This window comes from Pseudorca crassidens, chromosome 21 (genome assembly GCF_039906515.1).
Source record: "Pseudorca crassidens isolate mPseCra1 chromosome 21, mPseCra1.hap1, whole genome shotgun sequence".
NCBI lineage: Eukaryota > Metazoa > Chordata > Mammalia > Artiodactyla > Delphinidae > Pseudorca > Pseudorca crassidens.
Genome location: NC_090316.1, coordinates 36,955,446 through 36,969,088, shown reverse-complemented (window position 1 = coordinate 36,969,088; position 13,643 = coordinate 36,955,446). Strand labels below are relative to the sequence as shown.

Genomic DNA, 13,643 nt, shown 5'->3' with positions numbered 1-13,643 from the left:
AAGATTCATGCTAATGTCTATAAGAAGTAATCGTTTTTTTGAAAACTTTTCTCCATCCATTCCGTCTAATGTCCGAGAAAACATATCAGGATATGAAAAAAAAAACCTATGAAATAGGGCTTGAGACACAATGGAGGCATAAATATTAGCTTCCTGATTACAACCAGATTTAAAAACTCACATGCTACTTACCAAAAAGCTGTCTTCTCCCTCAGTTCTGTGGCTTTATGCATTAGAGCTGTCAAGCAAAGGTACTGGTTGTGGTACAAGCCTGGAGAAACAGTACAAAATGGAAAAATTGCTTTACTATAAGGTATTCGTTTTACAACAACTGTATGTATTCACTACATTATAATATGATAACACTCACTTAATCCTTTTCTAACAAGCAATTGCTAAGTATCTCTGCATGTACCAGGTGATACAGGAGATTGGTAATGTGCGATGCATAACATTTTCCTTAAGGAAATTAGGTAAATAAAACAGTACAATAAAGATCTCAAACTGGTGAGTACCACGAAAGAGATGTAGATCAAATGTTATGGGAATCAGGAGGCAGGCTGCTTCCAACAAGGAAACTGGGTAAAGCTTTAAGGATTAGGGCGGACTTCGGGTTAAGACTGCAGAGTATGATTTCTTAAAGATGGTGGGCGGGAGCTGGAACAGTGAAGAATGGTTGGGGACGGCGATCCAGGTAAGCGGGGCAAGTGACCAAGGTACAGACTCTGAGCATCTTGGAAAAGGGGAAGGAGCGAGCCGAATGCATTTCAGTTTCACTGGAGAACATTTTCAGAGAACTTGCGGACTAGAAGTTGAGTCACTTGCGACATTCCCAGCACCATGCTAGACCCAGGGACTCAGCACTGAATGAGAAAGACAGGAGCTCAGCCAGCCCTCATGAACCTCCCAGTTTCTCAGGACAAACCAGTACAAAGGGTTATAATAATGTGCGATGAGGGGCAGAGGTTTCCTTGGGAACCCGCAGCAGAGGAGTCAGTTGGGTCCAACGGTCGAAGGCGAAAAAGTCTGAGTCTCCGCGACATGATCATTTGAAAGCAGTGAAGTCCGATGAGACTGCAAGGGAGAGAGTGTAGGGAATGAAGAGGGAGGGCTAGGGGCAGCCTCACACGTGTGGGCAAGGGAGAAGCAGTCAGAGAGGAGGAAGGAGGCTCAGAAGAGTCTGGGGAAAGCCAAGTACGGAGCTGGCTGTGCTCAAGGGCGGAATGCTTTGAAATTCAGTCAGGGCTAGGAGAAAAGTGGGTATCTGTTTGTTGACTTGGTTAGGTGCAACGGTGATGACAAAAAAAAATTGTAAAATGGTGGGGCTGACCTCATATACACTCATATTCTGCCATTACACATGAACATCAGCGCTGAGTTTTACAGCCAGCATCTGTACTCGTGCCTGTACAGACAGCTGATAAGTATTCCGCAAGGCACCCTGCATGAGGGTGAGTTGAAGCCCAATTTGGTTGACTCTGAGAAACATACTTGCTCTACCAGACCATGCTGCCGCTTTAGAGACAAGAATGCTAGTCTGCGGTTCTGCACACCCCTTTTTGGAACCGTGAGCACGACTCGGTTACCTCCGTCACTTTCCTTTCTCACTGAGATTCTTTTATTACTCCCAGCGAGTATCACTGCCTCTTTGTAATTAACGGCCACCATCAGATGGTCAGAGATGTCATTGGCCAACTATGATTGAAGATTTTACTGTTTGTAGTTGCTATAACCTTTGACAAATACCAACACATGTATTTTATTTTATTTTTTAATACATGTATTTTATTATTAATGATTGCATTAAAATTTTCAAATGTTATTTTTATTTAATCAAACACCATAATGAAGTATTATCAGTTAAGAGGCCTGCCAATATCAAGATAACAATAGCTTTTTAAATTTTTTTTTTATTTTTTAACATCTTTATTGGAGTATAATTGCTTTACAATGGTGTGTTAGTTTCTGCTTTATAACAAAGCTAATCAGTTATACATATACATATGTCCCCATATGTCTTCCCTCTTGCATCTCCCTCCCTCCCACCCTCTCTATCCCACCCCTCTAGGTGGTCACAAAGCACTGAGCTGATCTCCCTGTGCTATGCGGCTGCTTCTCACTAGCTACCTATTTCACATTTGGTAGTGTATATATGTCCATGCCACTCTCTCACTTCGTCCCAGCTTACCCTTCCCCCTCCCCGTGTCCTCAAGTCCATTCTCTAGTAGGTCTGCATCTTTATTCCAGTCTTGCCCCTAGGTTCTTCTGACCATTTTCTTTTTTTTTTTTAGATTTCATATATATGTGTTAGCATACAGTATTTGTTTTCCTCTTTCTGACTTACTTCAGTCTGTATGACAGTCTCTAGGTCCATCTACCTCACTACAAATAACTCAGTTTCACCCCTTTTTATGGCTGAGTAATATTCCATTGTATATATGTGCCACATCTTCTTTATCCATTCATCTGTCGATGGACACTTAGGTTGCTTCCATGTCCTGGCTATTGTAAATAGAGCTGCAATGAACATTATGGTACATGACTCTTTTTGAATTATGGTTTTCTCAGGGTATATGCCCAGTAGTGGGATTGCTGGGTCATATGGTAGTTCTATTTTTAGTTTTTTAAGGAGCCGCCATACTGTTCTCCATAGTGGCTGTATCAATTTACATTCCCACCAACAGTGCAAGAGGGTCCCCTTTTCTCCACACCCTCTCCAGCATTTATTGTTTGTAGATTTTTTGATGATGGGCATTCTGACTTGTGTGAGATGATATCGCATTGTAGTTTTGATTTGCATTTCTCTAATGATTAATGATGAGCATCCTTTCATGTGTTTGTTGGCCATCTGTGTATCTTCCTTGGAGAAATGTCTATTTAGGTCTTCTGCCCATTCTTGGATTGGGTTGCTTGTTTTTTTGATATTGAGCTGTATGCGTTCGCTTGTATGTTTTGGAGATTAATCCTTTGTCAGTTGCTTCATTTGCAAATATTTTCTCCCTCATTGAGAGGACCTCATTGAGGTCCTCATTGAGGACGATGTTGGCCGTGAGTTTGTCATATATGGCCTTTATTATGTTGAGGAAAATTCCCTCTATGCCTACTATCTGCAGGGTTTTTATCATAAATGGGTGCTGAATTTTGTCAAAAGCTTTCTCTGCATCTATTGAGATGATCATATGGTTTTTATCCTTCAATTTGTTAATATGGTGTATCACATTGACTGATTGGCGTGTATTGAAGAATCCTTGCATTCCTGGGGTAAACCCCACTTGATCATGGTGTATGATCCTTTTAATGTGCTGCTGGATTCTGTTTGCTAGTATTTTGTTGAGGATTTTTGCATCTGTGTTCATCAGTGATATTGGTTTGTAGTTTGCTTTCCTTGTGACATCTTTTTCTGGTTTTGCTATCAGGGTGATGGTGGCCTCGTAGAATGAGTTGGGGAGTGTTCCTCCCTCTGCTATATTTCGCAAGAGTTTGAGCAGGATAGGTGTTAGCTCTTCTCTAAATGTTTGATAGAATTCGCCTGTGAAGCCATCTGGTCCTGGGCTTTTGTTTGTTGGAAGATTTTTCATCACAGTTTCAATTTCAGTGCTTGTGATTGGTCTGTTCGTATTTTCTATTTCTTTCTGGTTCAGTCTCAGAAGGTTGTGCATTTCTAAGAATTTGTCCATTTCTTCCAGGTTGCCCATTTTATTGGCATAGAGTTGCTTGTAGTAATCTCTCATGATCCTTTGTATTTCTGCAGTGTCAGTTGTTACTTCTCCTTTTCCATTTCTACTTCTATTGATTTGAGTCCTCTCTCCTTTTATCTTGGTGAGTCTGGCTAATGGTTTATCATTTTTGTTTATCTTCTCAAAGAACCACGTTTTAGTTTTATTGGTCTGTGCTATTGTTTCCTTCTTTTTCATTTTTTTAAATTTGATCTTTATGATTTCTTCCCTTCTGCTAACTTTGGGTTTTGTTGTTCTCCTTTCTCTAATTGCTTTACGTGTAAGGTTAGGTTGGTTATTTGAGATGTTTCTTGTTTCTTAAGGTAGGCTTGTATAGCTATAAACTTCCCTCTTAGAAGCACTTTTGCTTCATCCCATAGGTTTTGGGTGGTTGTGTTTTCATTGTCATTTGTTTCTAGGTATTTTTTGATTTCCTCTTTAATTTCTTCAGTGATCTCTTGGTTATTAAGTAGTGTGTTGTTTACCTCCACGTGTTTGTATTTCTTACAGATTGTTTCGTGTAATTGATACCTAGTCTCACAGCATTGTGGCCGGAAAAGATACTTGATACGATTTCAATTTTCTTAACTTTACCAAGGCTTGATTTGTGACCCAAGATATGATCTATCCTGGAGAATGTTCCATGAGCACTTGAGAAGAATGTGTATTCTGTTGTGTTTGGATGGAATATCCTATAAATATCAATTAAGTCCATGTTGTTTAATGTATCATTTAAAGCTTGTGTTTCCTTATTTATTTTCATTTTGGATGACCTGTCCATTGGTGAAAGTGGGGTGTTAAAGTCCCCTACTATGATTGTGTTACTGTCGATTTCCCCTTTTATGGCTGTTAGTATTTGCCTTCTGTATTGAGGTGTTCCTATGTTGGATGCATAAATATTTAAAACTGTTATATCTTCTTCTTGGATTCATCCCTTGATCATTATGTAGTGTCCTTCTTTGTCTCTTGTAGTAGTCTTTATTTTAAAGTCTACTTTGTCTGATATGAGAATTGCTACTCCAGCTTTCTTTTGATTTCCATTTGCATGGAATATCTTTTTCCATCCCCTCACTTTCAATCTGTATGTGTCCCTAGGCCTGGAGTGGGTCTCTTGTAGACAGCATATATACAGGTCTTGTTTTTGTATCCATTCAGCCAGTCTATGTCTTTTGGTTGGAGCATTTAATCCATTTACATTTAAGGTAATTATCAATATGTATGTTCTTATTACCATTTTCTTAATTGTTTTGGGTTTGTTATTGTAGGTCTTTTCCTTCTCTTGTGTTTCCTGCCTAGATAAGTTCCTTTAGCATTTGTTGTAAAGCTGGTTTGGTGGTGCTGAATTCTCTTAGCTTTTGCTTGTCTCTAAAGGTTTTAATTTCTCCGTCAAATCTGAATGAGATCCTTGCTGGGTAGAGTAATCTTGGTTGTAGGTTTTTCTCTTTCATCACTTGAAATATGTCCTGCCACTCCCTTCTGGCTTGCAGAGTTTCTGCTGAAAGATCAGCTGTTAATCTTATGGGGATTCCCTTCTGTGTTACTTGTTTTTCCCTTGCTGCTTTTAATATTTGTTCTTTGTATTTAATTTTTAATAGTTTGATTAATATGTGTCTTGGCGTGTTTCCCCTTGGACTTATCCTGTATAGGACTCTCTGCGCTTCCTGGACTTGATTGACTCTTTCCTTTCCCATATTAGGGAAGTTTTCAACTATAATTTCTTCAAATATTTTCTCAGTCCCTTTCTTTTTCTCTTCTTCTTCTGGGATCCCTGTAATTTGAATGTTGGTGCATTTAATGTTGTCCCAGAGGTCTCTGAGACTGTCCTCAGTTCTTTTCATTCTTTTTTCTTTATTCAACTCTGCAGTAGTTATTTCCACTATTTTATCTTCCAGGTCACTTACCCATTCTTCTGCCTCAGTTATTCTGCTATTGATCCCATCTAGAGAATTTTTAATTTTATTAATTGTGTTGTTCATCTCTGTTTGTTTGCTGTTTAGTTCTTCTAGGTCCTTGTTAAATGTTTCATGCATTGTCTCCATTCTATTTCCAAGATTTTGGATCCTCTTTACTATCATTATTCTGAATTCTTTTTCAGGCAGGCTGCCTATTTCCTCTTCATGTTTGGTCTGGTGGGTTTTTACCTTGCTCCTTCATCTGCTGTGTGTTTTTCTGTCTTCTCATTTTGCTTATCTTACTGTGTTTCGGGTCTCCTTTCTGCAGGCTGCAGGTTCATAGTTCCCGTTGTTTTTGGTGTCTGTCCACAGTGGCTAAGGTTGGTTCAGTGGGTTGCATAGGCTTCCTGGTGGAGGGGACTGGTGCCTGTGTTCTGGTGGATGAGGCTGGATATTCTCCTTCTGGTGGGCAGGACTACATCCCATGGTGTGTTTTGGGGTGTCTGTGACCTTATTATGATCTTAGGCAGCCTCTCTGCTAATGGGTTGGGTTTTGTCCCTGTCTTGCTCGTGCTTTGGCGTACCAGGGTGTCCAGCGGTGTACCTTGCTGGTTGTTCAGTGGAGCTGGGTATTAGTGTTGAGACAGAGATCTCTGGGAGAGCTCTTGCCGATTGATATTACGTGGGGCTGGGAGGTCTCTGATGGACCAATGTCCTGAACTTGGCTTTCCCACCTGAGAGGCTCAGGCCTGACACCCGGCCGGAGTACCACGGCCCTGTCAGCCACACGGCTCAGAAGAAAAGGGAGAAAACAAAGAAAGAAAGAAGAAAACATAAATAAAATAGAATAAAGCAAAGTTATTAAAATAAAAAAAAATTAAAAATTATTTAACGGCTTCCCTGGTGGCGCAGTGGTTGAGAGTCTGCCTGCCGATGCAGGGGACATGGGTTCGTGCCCCAGTCCGGGAAGATCCCACATGCTGCAGAGCGGCTGGGCCCGTGAGCCATGGCCGCTGAGCCTGCACGTCCGGAGCCTGTGCTCCGCAATGGGAGAGGCCACAACAGTGAGAGGCCCGCATACCGCAAAAAAAAAAAATTTTAAAAAAGAGTAATTAAAAAAAAAATGACGGGAGCAACCAAACTAATTAACAAATCCACCAATGATAACAAGCGCTAAAAACTAAACTAAGATAAACATATAAATCAGAAACTAGTCAGTTTGCATACAGCAAACCCCAAGTCTACAGTTGCTCCCAATGTCCACCTCCTGAATTCGGGATGATTCGTTGTCTACTCATGTATTCCACAGATGCAGGGACATCAGGTTGATTGTGGAGCTTTAATCCGCTGCTCCTGAGGCTGCTGGGAGAGATTTCCCTTTCTCTTCTTTGTTCGCACAGCTCCCGGGGCTCAGCTTTGGATTCAGCCCCGCCTCTGCATGTAGGTCGCTGTAGGGCGTTTGTTGTTTGCTCAGACAGGACGGGGTTAAAGGAGCCGCTGATTCGGGGGCTCTGGCTCACTCAGGCCGGGGGGAGGGAGGGGTACGGAGGGCGGGGCGGGCCTGCGGCGGCAGAGGCCGGCGTGACGTTGCACCAGCCTGAGGCCCGCCGTGCATTCTCCCGGGGAAGTTGTCCCTGGATCCTGGGGCCCTGGCAGTGGCGGGCTGCACAGACTCCCCGGAAGGGGGGTAGGACAGTGACCTGTGCTCGCACACAGGCTTCTTGGGGGCACAGCAGCAGCCTTAGCGTCTCATGCCCGTCTCTGGGGTCCGCGCTGTTAGCCGCGGCTCGCGCCCATCTCTGGAGCTCCTTTAAGCAGCGCTCTGAACCCCCTCTCCTCGCACACCAGGAAACAAAGAGGGAAGAAACAGTCTCTTGTCTCTTCGGCAGCTCCAGACTTTTCCCCGGACTCCCTCCCGGCCAGCCGTGGCGCACTAACCCCTGCAGGCTGTGTTCACGCCGCCAACCCCAGTCCTCTCCCTGCGGTCCGACCGAAGCCCGAGGCTCAGCTCCCAGCCCCGCCCGCCCCGGCGGGGGAGCAGACAAGCCTCTCGGGCTCGTGAGTGCCGGTCGGCGCCGATCCTCTGTGCAGTAATCTCCCCGCTTTGCCCTCCGCACCCCTGTGGCTGCGCTCTCCTCCGCGGCTCCGAAGCTTCCCCCTCCGCTACCCGCAGTCTCCACCCGCGAAGGGGATCCTAGTGTGTGGGAACATTTCCTCCTTCACGGCTCCCTCCCACTGGTGCAGGTCCTGTCCCTATCCTTTTGTCTCTGTTTATTCTTTTTTCTTTTGCCCTACCCAGGTACGTGGGGAGTTTCTTGTGCTTTGGGAGGTCGGAGGTCTTCTGCCAGCATTCGGTAGGTGTTCTGTAGGAGTTGTTCCACGTGTAGACGTATTTCTGGTGTATCTGTGGGGAGGAAGGTGATCTCCGCGTCTTACTCTTCCGCCATCTTGAAGGTCTCTCCTCCACAATATCTTTTGATTGTAATTGCTTAGCCCTGATATAGTGATAATAGCCATTGTTCATTGCTTATAATTATATACCTTTAGAGAATATACTAGTTAATTACTTAAAAATTCACAGCAGTTAATGTCACTGGTGAACTATGGTTCTCTTTTCTGAAATGCAGCCTTTCTATCTGAGGTATCTTGAATATTATGCAATGATTCAGGACTCAGCCTTCCTGGATGTCACAGGTTAGAGTAAGTCATTAAAAAATAATCCTTCCTGAAGTTATCAATTGTAAATGCATGGTTTCAGTGACTTCTCATTCTTTAAAAATTGTAGAATTTTATTAAGTGTAATGCTATGCCAACAAAACAACCAAAGTCAGCGTCTATACGAGACAAATAACTCAAGAGTAGAGAAGTTGGTTTGACTCTTTGGTCCATCCTGACTATGAATTAGACTGACACACAGTTAATCACCACATAGCTAATCACAGCATGTTAGAAACTTCTAGATTGACTGTGACTTGGGAGATTCAGCTATAGTTTTTCGTTAACAGCCTCAACTTCTTGAAAATTACAGAAGACATAAATAGCATGTTAATTTATGGAGAGTAATTACTTAAGGGTGCTACTGAGTTTAGCCATGCAATCAACATTATGGTTTCCAAGTGAATTAAAATAATCATTTACTCTTAACTTCACTCTTGGCAAAACTATTTTCGGCTTTCGGTAATTTGATACTTCTTGAAAATATTTAGAAAATAACTAAGATTTAGAGATTTAAAGCAAATGGATACAGCGTATAACAGAGCAATTCATATTCTGTTCAGATTTAGAAACAGAGGTAACTGATCATCTAAAATGGCCTTACACTGATGAATTTCTATGTTAATAGAGATATATTTCTCTACAATTCTGAGGTTTCTCCAATCAGTCTCCTTAGATATATATTTGGGAAGATTCTGATAAGAATCATAATACAAATGGAAGAAGAGTGAAGTGACCAGATTTCTAAAGCTCAACAAACCTAGGGACATGTATCCTATCTGAAGATCAGAGGAAAAAAGTGTATGATGGAAATAGAGTGGAAAAAAAGGGTTATTTCCGTCAGTGCTAAAAAGCTTAGAGAGTCGCTGATTAAGGTCACTGCCAATTTTATCACTGAAGAAAGTGCTTTAGCAAGGCATACCATCCTCTGTGTAGGCATGTGGATGACCGTACTGTCAGGGTGTACACAATCAAACACAGAGAGCATTCAGGGTCAACCGGACTAGAATTTTTATCAGAAAACCCGAAGTGTCTAAAACCCACACTGAAAAATGCATTTTATGTCTTCCTGCCCACTTGTCTTCTACAGGACCACAATCATCATCAAAGATAACCACAAAAGAGAAGAAGGAAGGAAAGAAAACATAACCAGTAACCACTTCCCATCTGTCCTTGGCTTCCCTGGAAAGACCATCTAAATGGTACAGGGCAAATCTTTCCTTGAAAGATTTATCAACAAAATAACAATTAACTACCTACAACAGCTAGTAAGATCTAAATCCCATGCTCCAAGCAGATACCCAAACAATAGGTCGTCAGTCAATGGCCAGGTCAGTCCATCTCATTGCTCAGGTGAAGTCGATACAAGCATTTTCTTATCTGTAAGCTCTACAAAAGGGTGAAAGATGTGTGTCAACAGACTCTTAGTTGAATAATGAAATTGAAAATTACAACAGGACAAAAAAATAGTGATTTCGCATTAGAACACACTTTACTTTGTACAGATGGTGTGACATGTTCAGACAAGATGTCATCAGAGCCCAAGCTGAGTCATAGAATTGACTGCAGAGCAAGTGGGGAAAAATAAATGGAAGATGTCGCCCACTAATGTGACATTGATAATTCAAAGTCTTGGGGTAAAGGAGGCTGTCCTCTGGAAAACACTGACTTAAGTGGGTAAGAGCCATTTAATCACAGAAAGCTCCACTTGAGGGATATCTGAACATTGAGGATTCCCCATCCGGAATATTAGGACTCTAGGATATCAATTTTCAAACCTATAAGGGCAGCTTACCCACCACCTCGAACCCTGCAGGATATGTCCTCATCCTAGCTGATCGCCCTCCAGCCCCCAGTTTTATTTGACTCGATCCATATCTTGGCTGATTTGACCACTGACTACATGGCTTTTAACTAGTTCCCTGCTCCGGTTTGTGACTTAATAAGGGCCTGATTATAAGATATTTTTTTGTGAGGTCAGACAGATCTCTGTAACTTACTGAGATACAACTGTTGCTCTCACTTTTTCTTTTTTTTTTTTTTCTTTTTTTTTGGTAGCCTGGTGTTTTCAACTTTATAGTTATTAGCATCCAAAAGAACAAGGGTGAAAATGGAAAATGTAATTTCTATCTGGGAGCGGCCTCAGACCCTATAAGCTCATTAGCAGTGCGATGTGCTGGGCCCTACAGCTCAAAGCATGCCGTATGGACTTCTGTGGAGCGTCAAAGTTCAGCCTGATGGACAGAAAACTCATCTTTGGCTCTTACAGTTGAATAATATGCAATTTCTAGAGGTTAATGGACACGCACTAGTATTTGCTGAGTTGCTAGAAGGTGCTATTCATAAGCTAATATTAGCATGTCACCAGAATTAACTGAGGACTCTGAATCGGTATTCCACAAGGACACGTGACCGCCACTCAGTGCTGGGGAGCTTTGCAGGACTCCTGCTATTCAGATTCACATGAAAATTGTTAGAATTCCTGAAATCAGGGGAAGGACACATGGCTATTACTGCTGTTTTGAATTGAACTTGGTTGCAGACAAATGTATATGAGTGAATGTATTTGTAACATTACTAGTAGATTTTATAATTATTCACCATTTTGTTTTGTTGTGTAATTGTTGTGTTGGTAACACTTTGTTATTTTGTTCTTCCCCAAACATTTTTTTTTTTTTTTTTTTTAAGTCATGGGGTCTTTTTCATCTGGAACGTAGAAATAGATTGGGATATATAAATCCTTAAGTGCACCACAATCAAATGGTTTGAGAACCACTGCCATTAAAGAATGGAAGTCAGGAAAGAAAAAGCTTCATGAGTAGGGACCTAAAATAACGATTCTCATCTGTGGCCAGGTACTTAGATGCCTGGCTGCAGGAGAAAGGCTCTGGGGGCGGGGGGACGGGGTGCTGGGTACCCAGGGAACAATGTCAAAGGCAGGCAGTCACTTGACAGTCTTTCTCAGGGACAGCCTTGTTTGTGTATCACAGAGAATCCAAATTTGTTTCAATTTTGCCTTCTTATCCAGGTATCAGGAGGACCATTTGCTTTTTTGCCCATAATTTGTTTTTGCCTAACATTACTAGAAATTCATTTTCTACTCAGAATGTAAATTACGTTTCCTGTTTGTCCTCAAACCAATGTAGCATTTCTTTTTGCTTTTTATGCATGATATTTACTGTGTCTTTGACATTTTTATTTAGTAGTCAGTATTAATAAATCTCCATGAAAGTAAGTCATTCTGATTTTGTTAGAAATGCATTGCTTAGAGTTCTTTGAAGAAGTATAAATGTTCAGCTAAAAAGAACCAAAGAAAGTGACAAACACTGCCAGAGAAGCACCCTAATTCATCTTTGCATGATATTTACTGTGTCTTTGACACTAATTCATCTTTGCATTGGTGAAATGAACATATTTAGCTGAACTGTTCATTCTTTTTCTGACCTCCGTTCTCTCCAGGTTCAGGTTCCTAAACCACGAAACTAGGCTTAAAGTAGTATTTTTTTAAAACAGTCATCTAGGTGAGAATATATACAAATCAGCCCAGAGATACAGTTGGACAATTTTTCTATAAAAATTTCAGAAACTTACTAACATTTCTCATATTTCTGAAACACATTATTTACATGAACATTCTTCCTAATGTCTAAGCTTAATTTCTTCTGTTTGTACCTGGACTTATTCCCACTGATAAGTTCAGTGGGAACTGAGACAGTCTTTACTTCTTATGGGATATACTATTTTACAAACGAAATAAATCTATCTGATATTTCATATGTTTTACTCCTCTGTACATGGAGATCTATTGCTCCAAACTAGATACGGTTGTTCACTCATCAAAATCATCAAGTAACAATAATAAAAGAAACATGGTACAGTTTTATAGATAATATAATGAAGCAAAAATTAGTAAAAACACAACTTTTTAATTCCATTTTAATTGAGAAAACATGTAAAAAGCTAGCTATCCACTATAGTGCCTGGAACATTATAAGGCCTGAAAAAGTTTCATTTTGCCATCTTTTTGACTGAGACAAATACATATATATATATATATAAATTATGTATATATATATTATATGTATACATATTATATATGTGTATATATATATTTTATATATATAATTTTTTCTTGCAGGAAGGCATTTCTGTTTATAAAGTTTAAAAAAGTTTGGATTGGGATGAGAAAAAGAAAACAGTGACATTGGTAAAAAGAGATGGAAAAGGGAAATTGAAAATATTTTTTAGTGCATCATCTGATAAATTGAAATGATTTACTGTAAGTTTAAATGTTTTACTGGACTTCATAAGAAATACAGTGGTGTATGGCAAAATGGTATTAGCTTGTGGTCTTCCATGGTCTTAAGCTCTTTTACATGGAGTTATTTATAGAAGTGTGCGTGTGTGCGTGCGTGTGTGCATTGCGTGTGCGCGTGTGCATGAGTCTGTGCACGCGTGTGCGTGTGTCTGTGTGTGTGTGTGCGTGTGTGTGTGTGTAAGGGAGTTTGTGCAACTAAAAGCCTTGCCTTGCTCCTTTTAAAGCTGAATTTAATATCTACTTTCTCTCCAAGGAACTCTCTTAAAGGACTCTACTTTTAAACACCTTATCAAATCATGTCATTTTTTATGAAAAATGTCTTAAACATTAACACAACATGTAATAGTTTTCACCCCAAACAGAGATAAATCAATATTGAAGAAGGGAGCAGGGATCAGAGGAGGGGGTCACAAATTCAATTTGTGGGCACACGTTTCCTAGACAGTCAAAGCCAAGTATATAGAAACCACATTGGCAAAATTGTACAAATCAGTCTTCCAGCTGACAATGAAATTCCTCTCTACTAATCAGATGTTACCAGAGAAACTCACAGAAAGGCTAATTTCTCAATAAAGTCATTGCTTTATTTAACTAATAGGGGCAGGCAGGTGAAAAGAAAAAGAGAGGAGACACAGAGTAGAAGAAAAGAAGATGATTCATGGTACAGAGTATGTTCTTCCAGTACCCTGTCACTAAGCTAACCAAATAAAACTGTGATGTTAAATGCTATCAATAAATTTCGTCACATAGGCATATTATAAAGTAAAGACATTTTGACAAGTCATAGACTTAGGAAGTATGAGGGGTATGGAAAATAAAGATAGAAAAACCTGGATAAATAAGTAGTGACTAAAGCACTCTGCAAATCCCAGCTCCGCTTGGAATATTGTCCACATGATGAATATTTCAGGTGCATCTCGAGGTCCTTCTATTTTTCAAAGACAAGCAGGCAAGATGCATTTTACATCTGTTAAAGACTTCTGACTGGCATCTGTGCTGAAA

At 40.6% G+C, this 13,643-nt stretch overlaps 1 long non-coding RNA gene across 1 annotated transcript in view; it reads right to left on the bottom strand.

Annotated features, from left to right (window-relative positions):
• LOC137216080 (uncharacterized) overlaps positions 1–13,643 on the bottom strand; it is a 284,238-nt gene that overhangs the window by 169,178 nt on the left and 101,417 nt on the right. The window contains exon 2 of the long non-coding RNA XR_010939585.1: positions 193–271. This is a non-coding gene — a long non-coding RNA (uncharacterized lncRNA). The remainder of the gene's footprint in view (positions 1–192; positions 272–13,643) is intronic.